The sequence below is a fragment of the Lytechinus variegatus genome, chromosome 13 (genome assembly GCF_018143015.1).
Source record: "Lytechinus variegatus isolate NC3 chromosome 13, Lvar_3.0, whole genome shotgun sequence".
Taxonomy (NCBI): Eukaryota; Metazoa; Echinodermata; class Echinoidea; order Temnopleuroida; family Toxopneustidae; genus Lytechinus; species Lytechinus variegatus.
Window position 1 is genome coordinate 1279374 of NC_054752.1, and position 16253 is coordinate 1295626.

General features: G+C 39.8%; 1 long non-coding RNA gene across 1 annotated transcript; it reads left to right on the forward strand.

Moving 5' to 3' along the window:
• Window positions 1-14649: 14649 nt before the first annotated feature.
• Window positions 14650-15908, forward strand: LOC121426490. Its single transcript, XR_005971605.1, has 2 exons — window positions 14650-14730; window positions 15873-15908. It is a non-coding gene; the product is annotated as an uncharacterized LOC121426490 (long non-coding RNA).
• The last annotated feature ends 345 nt before the right edge of the window (window positions 15909-16253 follow it).

Sequence of the window (16253 nt, forward strand, 5' to 3'; positions counted from 1 at the left end):
AAAAAGAATTAAAGCAAAAGCATGTGAGGTGATATACAAATCTCGACCGTCGATCGCGCCGAAAATTGGCAAGCGGGTTGTCTGGGAAAACAATCTACACAATTCTATATGAATTTATTTAATGCAAATTGCTATTGATTTATTATGCTAATTTAGGTGTAATTAGTATGCAAAATCATACTTTTTCCTTTAACTCCCTAATAATAAAGCTCCAAATGTGCTATTTTTTGGTGTAGAAGCTCTTTTTTGCGTTCTTAGCAAATGTATACGAAAAAAATTGCGATACCAGATCAATTTCCAATGTATTATATTGTTTTTACAATTCATTATTTATTTCTTTGTTTGGGGGCCTTTTGTTTTTCATTGTTTTATCGATGAACTTTTTCGGGGACTCTATTGAGATAATTAAGAACATAAAATAAATAAATTTGCATTTTGTTCACGAAATCATGTTTTGAGCATTTTTTAGTCTGACATATGCAATTACAAAATGTTGCGTCATTTCGGAACCGCACACCCGGGCGTCGCAAATTTGGTCTAAAAAATGCGCAAGACTTGAAATTAAAATGTCAGCAAGCGGCGCGGTCAAAAAATTTCGCGCGGCTATTATCATAGCACCCCAAGTAACAATAGATAATCCTCCGTGGATAGGTCCATGGACAAAATAAGATAAAAAAATAGCTCGCGCTATTCAAATAAAGATTATGAAATTATTATATTTATAAGAATAAAGTAAGAAGTGACTATTAGGACTAACCCTTCGAAGAAATGAAAATTAACTTCGAGCGGCCCGGCGATCGGGGAAAATATGACTGATTTTTTTTTCGCCTTTCCCCCTATTGGCGAAGGCTGGATCCGCCCCTGTAGAGTGTAAATCAAGCATTAAAATTTAAGGAGGCGTACACCCCCTATCCCTTGACAACGTTGAAAAGAACCCCCATGAAGGAATAAAGGTCCGATGATGAGATTAAAAGATACGAAATTTCCATTTTGTCTGTGCAGTGTATTCGAATTTCTGCACCTGAAAGGGAGAATGCATATTTTCCTAAGAAAAGAATGGGAGAAAATGATATCATATTTATTATAAAAACACGGTTGAGATTCCATCAAAGCCCAGAGGGTATGGAACGTGACATTGAATGTGGATTAGATGAAGACTTATGCCGTCCTGCTTGAATTGACAAATACAGTCTTTATTACTCGTGATGAGAGATCCTTCTGACACCACCTCCAATACTAACCCACTCCTTCACTTCCTCGTATCACCAGTGGTGTATTCACCACCCATACGTTAGAATAGGCCCACACTCTACAATGCGTATAAAAAAAAGATTACACTTTGAAAAAGCCCTGGGAATTAAAAAATATACAACATTTGGGTAAATTTTTCACATATGATCTGAGGTTTGGGTCTCATCGATCCAATGAAAGTAAAAGTTTTGACAGAATGTTACAATTGAATGAGCACTGTCCATTTTTGTAAAGCTTGCAGAAATCTGTTAATGCGCATAAATGCTCGTTTTAACGCTGTGTCAAGGGGAAATGGCGAAATCAAACTTACCCTGCGAAACATTTCTCTTACATTTCCCTTACTCTTTTAGTCAATTGAAATAAAACGGATTCATTCAAGTAATTTGTAACAATTTTGCCACCCAAATTGAAATTTAAACACCTATAGTCATGATAGTAAGCACAACCTTCACCCTTTTTGTGCCAGCTGTGGATCTGAGGACATAACTGAATCTGAACAAAAGTTTATATCAGACATCTCCAGCATTTTTTCACTTAGTTTATATCATTTAAAGTTGGTTTATATTTCATTTTTTCATTTAATACTTGTTTCTCCACAGTTTTCCCAAGCTTGACAATGATTAACAAAATGAAAATCAAGCCTTAGCCATTTCATGTAAATCACAGCTCAGTGTAAAGTAAATGTCGTCACGATGGCCTCGGTGTGTGTGTGTGTGTGGGAGGGGGGGGGGGTGGGGCCGCGATGCACTCTTCGAAGTGTTTTGGGGCAAGGAAGCGAGTTAGAAAAAAGGTAAAAATATCTTCAAATCAATTTTACTAGCCAAATTCCATGTGTTCTTCATGATTAAGGTCTACTTTTATTAACTAATTTCAAAGTTCTGTGAAAATCATTTTCACTAACTTTTCAAAAGTAAGCGGTTCTCACTCAAGCGGAAATATTTTTCGACAGTTATATTGTCATTTGCTTAAATGGATCTGTACCAATGTTAAAATGTGGAAAAATCTTCAGGATATTACAAAATGTATAATTTTACAGGATTTTTTCTATGTGTTAACCTTTTTTTTTTATACGCTCTAAGTTATATAAGACATATATTCAAGGGAGGGAGGGAAAGACAGACAGAGAGAAAGTTAGAGGATGAGAAGATAAGAGAGAGAGACTGAAATTCTCTTTGTATAAATAAAAACCTTATTTTATGAAAAATGTTAACATAATATAAAAAAATATATAATATCTTCCATAATCTATCATTCCCTTCTTTTTCTCCCCCTTTTACTGATTTTCTTACAAGGTCGCGGACCCCCTTTTTATGGGGGGGGGCAATAGCCTCCAAGACCCAGATCTACTCGCCAGTAATTGACACATCAGTTGCTACCAGTTTATTTATTTATTGATTGATTGATTGATTGATTTATTGATTTATTTATTTATTGATTGATTGATTGATTGATTGATTGATTTATTGATTGATTGATTGATTGATTTATTTATTGATTGATTGATTGATTGATTTACAATATTTCAACAGGATACCCAATCAATATAAACATCTCCCTTGGGGTCCTGCATATTAAAAAAAAAAAAATATCTTGTTATACACTGTAAAATTAACATGAGAAAATATACATACATTATGATAGAACATAATAGTTGAAGTCAGATATAAACGAAACTATAAATATCTATTAACTACGCACATCATTAGAAAGAAGTGAATATATACATAAAACATAATAATTGAAATTGACATCGGAGATATGTCAGTGTCATTTGTCACTACAATCGAATTTATTTGAAAAATAATGATCACAAAAAGTTTTTCTTGACAAATTGATTTAGTTTAGTAGCATGGAACTGAAGTAAAATCCAATGTCATAATCATTAATATTGAGTACGAATGATGAGGAGTGGAAGTTCGGAGTAATATTCGTGGGTATAGACCCAAACCTTGGCTGTTGCACCCTCATTTTGTGGCCGTGACTTCAGGCCTACATAACTCCTCCATCCCTGTAGCAACCACGATGGTTAGGAAGTTACACTCATCAGTTAATGCATCACACATGAACAAAAATGTGGTGTCCATTTTACGTGATTTTCTTTTTCTCTCCTTTTTTCTCTTCATATTTTCATCTGATGACAAGTTGGCTTGATTTTAACTGGATTACGTATAAATACCAAAATAACCTTTCTCAGATATGTTTATTATGATAAAAGGGGGAAGTATTTTAGCTTCTTCGATTGTTCCATTGTAGATTCGAATGGTATAGAGAGAGCGAGAAGGGGGGGGGGGTCATTATTTTTTTCCAGTAATAAAATTCATGTGCTTGGCAGTGGCACGATCAGCCCCGAAAATCTGAGCGAGGGTCAAACGATGGCGTAGAGAATTTCTATGAAGCTGTGAGCAAGCAAAAATATTGACCGTATCAAAAGAAAAGGTACTAATATCCATCCAGACAAAATACGTTCCAACACTTTCTCGTCCCTTATCCTTTCGCTTATATCCTTCCTTTCACTCTCTTTCTTGGTGGTATAATATATATCACTTTTAATTGGGGGGGGGGTGCAATAGCACCAGTCCCCTTCCCTATCATTACGCAAATGTATTCAGGTCATATTGTACTTGATACTGTCATGTACTTTTCTTTGTTTGTTTGTCAATATAAGCAGACCCAATTAGGATGCAATATTTTTCCCTCGCTCTATTTGAATCAGAAACAATCGTCAAGGCGCGAAGTACCTGATCTGATGAAAACAATGATTGACTTTGAAATGGAATGGAAATATATTTGGAAAATCTATCAAATGGAAATATAATCTAGCATATCTTGTGTGGAAACTGAATGCTGAATGCTCACTCTAAACGAAATGTTGACAAATTAGGATTGGGCGTAATTTGAAAGATAAACTCAGTCAATTTTATTGTGTTTACGTTTTATTTTCTTCCTTTATTTGTAATCATCTAAATTGATATACTATTCTGTATTGAATATTCATCATCATGTAAATGCATGGTTATGATTTAGTCATGTTCATGATGCTAAAGGTATATGAGCAATGGCAAAACACCACAGACTCTCCCCCTGCTCCCTTTTCCTTCCTTCATCAAATAGCCATGATATTACACTTGGAATAATTGATCATTATTGTTATAAAAATGTAATAAATTGGTTTTAGGTTTATTCAGGGAAGGATTTTTTTTTCTTAAATAGTATTCTTTCTTGTTTTATTATGTCTTTGTAAACTTGAAATACCTCTTGACATATAGCTCAGAATACAATGGCAGATGAATTTCAATTGTGTCTGGAAGAGAGAGATTTAGTCACCTTCGAAATTCAAATATGAAGTAACAATTTTGTTGGTATTGAATGGGTGTCATTCACCTGATTTCAGTCATTCAATGGATGCAATCACAAAGTGCAGAGAATGACGAATCTTTGACAATAACCGGTTACAACTTTAAGATTCTCCCGGAGGAGATTGATGAGGGAGAAAGAGGAGATGAAAGGGAGAGAGAGAAGGAGAGAGGTATGAAATCAAAGGGGAACGCCTTTACACGATTACTCATTTCAAAAGCAATAAATCATTATCATTTGACCATAACGACTATTCATTCTCAATGATCCCTCAAGAGTTTTTACTTCCATCAGTAGGACGCATCTAATTGTTGAATCCCCCGACACCAGATTCCAAAATGGTTATTTTCTTGAAGATCCTATATACAAAAATATCAACAATAAACGATGATGGATGCGGAAAGCGGCGTAACATTTAAGAGTTAAATTGAAATAATATGGAATGGCGTGAGGGAAAATGGGGATACATCACATAGTTTCGATGCCTTTCTCACCTGATGTCAATCAAATGAAATTCCGTCAATCAGAGTGACTGTTTCATGCAACTTGGGAATAGTGAAGGTTGGGCGGACCAATCAGCGACCGGCATAGAAAGGTTAACCCCGCCTACTTCATCTTCATCCACCTGTATCGTGGACGATGCGACGCCGGAAGCTACCCGTCTAGCTTCCCGTGAGTGCTTCATCAACTGTCAGTGATGGTGCGAAAACTAGGTGTGGTCTCTTTTTGTAACTCTTTATGATTTATTGACTCTAAAAGAAGAAGGAAAAAATGAAATAAATCTTCACGTAGAATTCTTGAAATATGCGGCGGATGATGCGAAACAAAAGCCCAACAAAATCTGCTTTTGATATAAAGAAAGATATTTCGTTTGGTGAAGATTAAATAGCTTGCCGTCGGCAGATTTCGATACACCTTTCAGTCTCCTCAGACATGTTTTCGAGGGAGATTTGTGGTGTAAAAAACGAAAAAGAGCCCGCCGAATTTCTTTGGGATGACAAGTGGAATCTAGGCTTTGGAGACCAGCTATGAACCCAAACCGGACAAACTCGGGGACAAACTAAAAGGTAAGCCGTGATGATCAAGATATTTTCTCACTGAATCGTAATTCTTCTAATCTTTTTATTTTGCCATTTTAAATTGATGGATTGGAGGGGTATCAAAATTTAGCTTTGCTACTCTTTGGTAAATTTCACACGTGTTCGTATCCCAGGCATTAAATGGTGATACCAGTGTGTACAGAGAAAGAGGGTTGGTTCTAATTTAAACTGATTTTTGGCGGGATTGAATTTCAGGAGAGAAAAATCTGCGATGTTGAAGGAGGATGATGTTCAGCTGGTTGAACTGTGGAGGATTGCTGAACAATTATTGGTCCAAGATGTTATCCCATTGAGCTATGTCAACAATTTATTCCTGAACCAGATCAATATGTGTACCGCCATCATGGCCGCTTTCAAAATGACATTATATTTCGAGGCAGAGATCGGAGAACGAACAAAGAATGAGAGAAAATACGGAAACGAAAGAAAAATATATTGAGAAAAATACACATCGAAAAGATGGAGAGAGAGAGGGGGGGGGGGGGGCAGAAAGGGATCGAGAGACATAGAACCTAGGGATGATTTTTTTTAATATATACAATGTTTATTTTATTTGATTGCTATGTAATACGTACTAACGAGGTGGCTGGTGAAACCCCCTTCCATATTTTCGATCACACCAAAGTATTTCTTTACCTTTCTGTGAGGCCCCTCCAAAAATAGGGCACCCCTACAAAATTCACTTAGCTTTACTTATTCACATATACCATCCATTCATTTTCAGTGTATTATATAACCCTCAACTAGAACACTTGCACACCCCTATTTTATAGTAGAGCAACCCAAAACCTCCATCTCAGTTGTCAAGCATGTGGTTGGTCATCATTACCTTGTTGATGCCCATACAAGCTACATGTGACTGACAATTGTTTCTCTCTTCATTATTATTTACAGGTAAGAAAAGATACATTTTTATTGTTATTAATACCCAAAACTGTTGTATATATATATTCTGTTTATATGATTGTAATGATACTTTTGTTGTATGATATGTCTTCCTGAAAGGATATAGACTGATTGGGTAGGATGAACATTATAATTGAGAGTATACTGTTATATATCACTGGCATCTCAATACAGAGATATTCACCAATTAATAGTGAAAACATTAGTTATAGTTGTTACTGAAGCTTTTGGTATAGAAATAGAAATAGGTATTGATCAGCATATTATTTTGACATTTCCTTCTAATGTGTACTTGAACTGTATATAATATTAGATTCTGTAGTCAGAGGTGCATGTGCATATACCTATACTGTATACTCCTTTGTTCTTGTTCTTCTCAAGAAAGTATCTGTTATCAACGTGTTATGTAAATAGGCTCTTCAACTTTCAGCTTGTTACCTTGACTCCTGGAACTGGTGTTTACTTTTAAGATATGTTAGGAGTTAGTGGTAGATTAGGGGTTATTAAGCCATATAGCATGCTGGAAGACATTGTTAGTATGTTAGTGTATATTGGTTACTGATTCCAAGAGTGAAAGAGTTAACTTGGAGAGAATTAAGGGATCACCTCAGAAATGGCAAGGGATTCTTTTTGGATGTCAGAACAAAGAAAGTTCTCAAGTTGTACATAAAAGTTCCATAAGAATCAGGGACCATCTTAACAGTTTAGACCTGAGACTTTAGGATGTATTCCCCTGTATCCATTGGCCATGTGTTCTCTTATCATTTAGTCTAGTAGTTCAGACTTTATTTCATCAATGTTTGGTTATTAGAATTAGAGACTATTAATAAGAATTAGGAAGTATTCTCTAATTCATATAATTTAGACTGATTGTTAGCAGTTATATTTGTATTGATTTGAGTACTTACATTCGTTTATTATTTAAGTATGTTAAAGAACAAGTGAATATATTATATAATCATAAGTTGAGAAATTAGTTTGATAGATTATGTCTATTCTTGATATTGATTGTTATTTGAAATGGTTCTTGTGACATTCTTTTTAATAAACGTATGATCATTACCTTGTTGATGCCCATACAAGCTACATGTGACTGACAATTGTTTCTCTCTTCATTATTATTTACAGTTTAACGCCCATCCCACCCAGGGAGGGGTAACATTTTGGCGACCCTGCCAGGACAGCAACTTAGATGTAAATCTTCAAGACTGCTGTCTAAGGACGACCACCTGGAATCGGTGAGGATGCGACCAGGCCCATTTGAAGTATAAACATCTGAACTCAAATCATTGATGCTGTGAAGGTGACTGGAAGAAAGCTGTGGACAGGGAACTGCAAGACTACCTAAAAGAGTTCTAAAAGGGCAAACCAGTGGTAGTTGGACCAGTCAGAGGATCCACAGCATAGCTTTCGTCAACATGGCAGACATCGAGGATTTGGTGTTCGAGGTGGAGGAGGCGATATTTGGTCTGGCAGTAGGACACCTGCCAATGGTTTGCACCCATCTAGCTATCCCGTCATCGGAGACAGAGGGGAAGCCCAGGAAGTTTCTGGTCCGTCGACTTCAACGGCTAGTAAGGGAGCTGGGAGATAATGAGGCTGGTGCAGCCACGTTGGCTGCATTAAAGGACATTCTGCAAGGGTTGAAGGACGAGAGCCTAGAAGAGGTACCAGACTTGCACCTGCCTGTTGTAAAAGATGCGGTGGAGGAGAAGCCTTCAATTCCGGTTCCGGTTCAACCCATGCAGATGATCAGAAAGGAGCTGCGAATCAGCGGTCAAGTGGGTGATTCGAGTCACAAGGACAGGCTAACTCTATCTAGCCTCAACCACCAGATAGATGCAGTCCTTTTGAAAGGATATTCAAAAGCTGAGGTGGTGGAGAGTGTTTTGAAGGCCATTCACCCCAGCCTAAGACTTCGATCGTATTTGGAAAGCTGCTCCAACCTCAATCTTGGGACTCTAAAGGCATTTTTAAAATCGCATTATCAGGAGCAGGATGCGACTGAATTGTATCAAGAGCTTTCGCAGGCAACCCAGGGGAAGACTGAATCAGCACAGAGCTTCGTGATGCGGACTCTGGATTTGCGCCAGCGGATAATCCGAGCCTCCGAGGACACAACCACTGGGCTGAAATATGACGTCAGCCTGGTGCAGAATATGTTTATTCACACAATCATTACTGGGTTGTTGAATGACCAGATCAGGCAAGATCTTAAAACATCTTTGTCTGTCACAACCAGTGATGAGGAACTCCTGGAAAAATTACACACTGCAGTTGCCCTGGAATCAAAGCGGCAACTGAAAGCTGGGATCAGACCCGCAGCACGGGTGAATGTCATCACGGAGGACAATGCAGAACCTGCAAAGCAAAGGAATAAGAGCCAGCACCCGGAGTTTGAGATGATGAAGGGCTTTGCGGCACAACTGGCCGAACTCAAAGCGTGTGTGGCAGCCTTGCAGGATCGGACACCTGCACCTGGACCAACGCCAGGAGATGGCAGGCCGCCCCGGCCTAAGGGATGTGAGAAATGCCGAGAGCAAGGTCGGGGAAATGACTGCCGTCATTGTTTCAAGTGTGGTTCATCTGAACATTATGCCCGTGGATGCAGGAAGAGGAACCAGGGAAACGGGCAAGGGTCAACCCGAGGGGACCGGGTTTAACCCTAATTGATCAGCTCCCCAAAGAGAATGTGGCATTGAACCAGATGTACTCGACCCCAAGACGCCGGAAACTTGTTGAACTCGTTGGAGAACGCTGCCTGGTAAAATGCACCATGAACGCCATGGATACAACAGCGTTGTGGGACACAGGAGCTCAGGTGTCTGTGGTGACAGAGGCATGGTGGAAAGAAAAGCTACCTGATGTTGCTCTTCAGAAGGTAGAGGATCTACTTGGACGTGGACTCAGGGTGGCAGCTGCAAATGAGACTGTCATGCCTTACATTGGATGGATTCCAATTGATTTGCAGTTGTCCTCTAGGAGCCCAACGTTGTCGGTGCCATTCCTTGTTGCGACAGATGACCTCCGGGAACCCATCATCGGCTCCAATGTCATTGGAGAAGTAATTAACAATTTCGATGGTGATCAAATCCCACTCAGTACTCTACAAGCATCAATTCCAAACCTATCCGAAGACAAGGCCATAAAGTTGTTGAACGTCATCAAAGCAAGGGAGACTGAAGAGATCTGTTGTGTGCGGACTGGTAGATCAGTTGCGAGAGTTCCAGCCAACTCGACAATCAACCTAGCTACCAGAGTACGAGCCAGGTCTAACACCGGAGACACCCAAGTCTTATTTGAGCCCAACTGTGATGGCGAATGGCCTGAGGGACTGGAGATCGAGCCGTATCTACTGCGACTTTCTCAAGGGAACTCCTGCCGGATCAACATTCCAGTTTCAAATCACTCTGACCGACCACTCGTCATTCCAAGCCGCACTATACTAGGCCAGGTACTCCATGTTCGTTCTGTGTTGCCTGGCTACCCTCCACCTGCACGTGATGAGATGTTCGTCAACACTAGTTCAGTGTCTGCAGAGTCTGCCGACTCTTCAAACAATGACCAGACATTTCAACTCCCCCATTTGCCTGAGGAGCAGAGATCAGCAGTACAGGAGTTACTCAGAAAGGAAGAGGCAAGTTTCTCTAAGGGTGACAAAGATATGGGTTCAATTCCTGAATTGCAGATGACTCTGAGGCTAAGCGACGATACTCCAGTGCAGCGTACTTACCAGTCTATACCACGCCCATTGTATCAGGAAGTAAAACTGTACCTCCAGGATCTCCTGGATAGAGGGTGGATCAAGAAGTCAGAGTCCCCCTATGCATCCCCGGTAGTCTGCGTGAGAAAGAAAGATGGAGGATTACGTCTCTGCATTGACTATCGTGAGCTGAACCGGAAGACGATTCCTGATAGACAGCCGATCCCTCGTATGCAGGACATCCTTGACAGTCTCGGAGGAAATCGCTGGTTTACTACTCTGGACCAGGGTAAGGCGTACCACCAAGGCTACATGGCCGAGGAGAGTCAACCAATGACAGCATTCGTAACTCCATGGGGACTTCATGAATGGAAACGGATTCCATTTGGGTTACGGAATGCACCAGCAACCTACCAGAGATGCATGGAAACAATTCTTGATGGCTTGAATCACAACATCTGTGAGGTATATCTTGATGATATAATTGTGTATAGCCAGAGCTTTGAAGAACATCTCACCCATCTTAGAACTGTTCTGCGACGCCTAAGTGAGCATGGGGTGAAGCTAAAACCATCAAAATGTAGTCTCTTCCAGAGCGAAGTCAAGTTCCTGGGAAGAATTATCTCAGCAGAAGGGTATCGAGCGGATCCCAAGGAGACACAGGCCCTCACAACCATCAGAGATAAGAAGCCAGAGACTGTAGGTGATCTGAGGAAACTTCTGGGTCTCACAGGCTACTACCGAAGGTATCTTCAGGACTATGCCAAGCGGGCGAAGCCACTATACGAGCTTCTAAAATCACAGAATCCACCAAGTACCCCGAAGCCTAGAGCAAAGTCTAAGAAGGCGGGAAAGAAGCAGCAACATGGCCAAGCTCTATCCAGTACTAGAATTATATGGACTCGGAAGCATCAAGCTGTTATCGACTCTATGATTGAGGAGCTTATCAACCCACCTGTTATGACCTACCCAGATTTCGACCAGGAATTTATACTTCACACAGATGCTTCACAGGAAGGTCTTGGTGCCGTGCTTTATCAGAAAAGAGAAGGAATGTTGCGGGTAATAGCATATGGATCCCGTACCTTGACCCCAGCAGAGAGGAACTATCATCTCCATTCTGGGAAGTTGGAATTTCTTGCTCTGAAATGGGCCATAACAGATCATTTCAGGAGCTACCTCCTCTATGCCAAGAACTTTGTGGTCTACACCGACAACAATCCTCTCACGTACATCCTTTCAACAGCCAAGTTGAATGCGATAGGGCACAGATGGGTAGGTGAGTTGGCAGACTTCAACTTCACCATTCGCTATAGACCTGGCAAGCAGAATGGAGATGCTGACGCTCTCTCCAGGATGCCAAATGACCCTGAAGATGCTAACCAGACCTTCTCGGAAGAGATCTCTCCGGACGTCATGGGAGCAGCCATCCAGGGGGTTCAAATAACGGAGCATCCATATTTCTCTTTAGCCCAGTCTTTACCTCTTGATGTCGGAATCACAGGGATAGATGCAGAGATGCAACCAGCTCTCTTCAGTCCAGCCGAAATCAGAAGAGCTCAAGCGGAAGATCCTGCTATCTCTAGAATTCTATCTTACAAAAGGAAAGACAGATGGCCTAAGACTCAGGAGAGAAATGGTGAATCCAAGAACACCACCACTATGATGCATGAATGGAGAAATCTTAGGATGGGAGACGACGGGATTCTCCGACGGCACACTAAAACCAAGACACAACTAGTTGTACCTGAAAAGTGGTGGTCCCTAATTTGTGATGAACTCCATGGGAAGATGGGACATCTGGCCACAGACAGGACACTCCATCTTGCGAGGGACCGTTTCTACTGGCCCCACATGGAGAGCTACATTAGCACCTACATTGCTAGCAGGTGTAGCTGTGTCAAGCAGAAAGTACCAACCAGACAACCAAAGGCTCCACTCGTTCCAATCATCACCACTGAACCATTTGAACTTGTCAGCATTGACTTCCTTCATCTTGAGAAAAGTAAAGGAGGGTTCGAATATATTCTCGTTGTCATGGATCATTTTACGAGATTTGCTCAAGCATATCCAACTTCAAACAAGTCTGGGCGAACTGCTGCTGACAAAATCTTCAATGATTTTGTACTGAAGTTTGGCTATCCGAGGCGTCTCCACCATGATCAAGGCCGGGAATTCGAAAACAATCTCTTCGCAAGGCTGAGGGAACTGACAGGTGTTGGGCACTCAAGGACTACACCATACCATCCCCAGGGAAATGGTCAAGTGGAACGCTTCAATCGCACCTTGCTGTCGATGCTGAGAACTCTCACTGATGAACAGAAGCAAGATTGGAGACAGCATCTAAACAAAGTAATCCATGCCTATAACAACACCAGGCATGAGACTACTGGGTTTTCTCCACACTACCTTCTCTTTGGGCATTCTCCTAGACTGCCGATTGACTTGGCCTTCGGTTTGACTCCTGCTCAGTCCATTCCGCCTCGTGACCTCGGAGAGTATGTGCGGAAATGGAAGGACAGACTCAATGAGGCTTATGTTATTGCCAGGAAGAATGCACAGAAGTCGTCAGAGAAAGCAAAGCAGCGTCATGACCAGAAGACTACTGCAAACGTCATTCTTTCTCCTGGAGATCGAGTTCTCATCAAAAACTGTAAACCAAGAAATGGTCCAGGTAAGCTGAGAGCTTATTTTGAAGATGACATCTACGTGGTAGTTGCGAGGAAGGATGACTTGCCAGTGTATGAGCTGCGATCTGAGAGTGGTGAAAAGAGAACCCGGACTCTTCACCGAAATCTTCTCTTCCCCTGTGACTCGTTGGAAAGCAGCCAGACGACACAACTTCCTACTACAACTAAGAAGGTTAACAGACGCTCTATTAAAAAGGAAGAACAACGTGACCAATTCTATCATCAAGCAGAATTAGACAGCTCAGATGACGAAGATGCATACTTGACTGAGTATTATCGTCGAGCAGCTTCTGATGCACTAGAAGAGACATCCAGGGTAGACTCGCCAGTGGCAGAGCAGGCACCTTTAGACTGCTCTGACCCGGTTGTGGACGTTCCTCTGCGAATTCCTGAACCTGCAGACCATCTCCATGAGGACACCAGGGCTGATGGAAGTACTACTTCTGAAGGAGGTCAACCTCTACCAGACCCAACAGTGACTGTAGATAGAAACCAGCCACCAGTGGAAGCATCTGGGTATCCCAGAGCTGATGCTTATCTTGATTTGCAGCCAACCGGACTGGATGAGATGCAGCCTGTGGACAACTCAACAGACCAGGTCCTTACACCGGATGAGGTTAACTTGCCACGATGGCCCGCCAGGGATCGACGACCTCCCAACCAATTCACCTACAGTGGACTCGGAGAACCAGACAGGCAAAGTATTAACTCAAATATAGGTGGAATGTATGTCCACATGCCCCCACAACAGATGGTGTATGCCCCAGAATATGTGCCAACCAGTAATAACATTTACTCTTACCCCAACCAAAGTGGAGTATATCTAAATCAACCGTCACAGTATTCCACACTGAATCAGCACGTGTACCCGAACTTCGTGTGCTGAAGAACTTTGATTGAAAATCATTTCCGAAATTGATAGTTTTGGAAGAACTTTTTTAATGATCAGATAGAGATTTGTTTTGGGAGATGAGATGCACAGAAACTTAAATTAGACACTGCGCAGTTGGGATAGAGACATAGGCATTTCTAAATTTCATTTTTATAGTTATATAGCTATGAAATGTAGAATGTATGAGTTATCAGGCATCTCTCTCAAGTGATATTTTTTTAATGGACTGCTCAAGCACACTAAGTGTGTTGTATGAATGATTTTTTCGTATAAAGATCTAATTGATCGAGAGTTGTATACTATCAGGAAAGGCCGCCTGGTATGTTTACACTTTTCACGCAATGTTCTTAAACTTGCGATATTTAGGATATTATTCTTCTGCGAAAATTCATTGAGTAGACATACACGACCATTTTGTATACAAATTTATTCAGAATTTTGTGTCAGGAGTAATCCCCTTGATTACTTGGACAGCCGTTTTTGTATCGATATTCTGTTTTCGTTGATTAGCATCTATGTATTTGTTACTTGTAAATATTGTCGTAAATGTCGAGGACGACATTTCTTTGAGGAGGGAAAGATGTGAGGCCCCTCCAAAAATAGGGCACCCCTACAAAATTCACTTAGCTTTACTTATTCACATATACCATCCATTCATTTTCAGTGTATTATATAACCCTCAACTAGAACACTTGCACACCCCTATTTTATAGTAGAGCAACCCAAAACCTCCATCTCAGTTGTCAAGCATGTGGTTGGTCATCATTACCTTGTTGATGCCCATACAAGCTACATGTGACTGACAATTGTTTCTCTCTTCATTATTATTTACAGGTAAGAAAAGATACATTTTTATTGTTATTAATACCCAAAACTGTTGTATATATATATATTCTGTTAATATGATTGTAATGATACTTTTGTTGTATGATATGTCTTCCTGAAAGGATATAGACTGATTGGGTAGGATGAACATTATAATTGAGAGTATACTGTTATATATCACTGGCATCTCAATACAGAGATATTCACCAATTAATAGTTAAAACATTAGTTATAGTTGTTACTGAAGCTTTTGGTATAGAAATAGAAATAGGTATTGATCAGTATATTATTTTGACATTTCCTTCTAATGTGTACTTGAACTGTATATAATATTAGATTCTGTAGTCAGAGGTGCATGTGCATATACCTATACTGTATACTCCTTTGTTCTTGTTCTTCTCAAGAAAGTATCTGTTATCAACGTGTTATGTAAATAGGCTCTTCAACTTTCAGCTTGTTACCTTGACTCCTGGAACTTGTGTTTACTTTTAAGATATGTTAGGAGTTAGTGGTAGATTAGGGGTTATTAAGCCATATAGCATGCTGGAAGACATTGTTAGTATGTTAGTGTATATTGGTTACTGATTCCAAGAGTGAAAGAGTTAACTTGGAGAGAATTAAGGGATCACCTCAGAAATGGCAAGGGATTCTTTTTGGATGTCAGAACAAAGAAAGTTCTCAAGTTGTACATAAAAGTTCCATAAGAATCAGGGACCATCTTAACAGTTTAGACCTGAGGCTTTAGGATGTATTCCCCTGTATCAATTGGCCATGTGTTCTCTTATCATTTAGTCTAGTAGTTCAGACTTTATTTCATCAATGTTTGGTTATTAGAATTAGAGACTATTAATAAGAATTAGGAAGTATTCTCTAATTCATATAATTTAGACTGATTGTTAGCAGTTATATTTGTATTGATTTGAGTACTTACATTCGTTTATTATTTAAGTATGTTAAAGAACAAGTGAATATATTATATAATCATAAGTTGAGAAATTAGTTTGATAGATTATGTCTATTCTTGATATTAATTGTTATTTGAAATGGTTCTTGTGACATTCTTTTTAATAAACATATGATCATTACCTTGTTGATGCCCATACAAGCTACATGTGACTGACAATTGTTTCTCTCTTCATTATTATTTACAGTTTAACGCCCATCCCACCCAGGGAGGGGTAACATTTCTATTTGTTATGTAAGTTAATAAATGGTTTTCGTATGTAATCCTTCGATATTTGATCGATTTTTACTGCATGTTGACATGTCAGTCAATCATGTCCATATTATGGCAAAATGATCGAACGTGTCCTTTTTCGGCTCACTTTCTATGCTAACTCATGAAATAAAATATTTACTAAATAAAAAAAATTATTCTTTTGTAGCATGATTTTATATCTACATGCTTGATTGTTTATTGTTTATTAACATTGTTTATGATCTTTAGAATATTGTAAATAATGGGATTAGAATGATTTTTTTCCCAGATTCTTTGGGGTTTTTTTTTCACTCAAAACAATAATGATATTGCG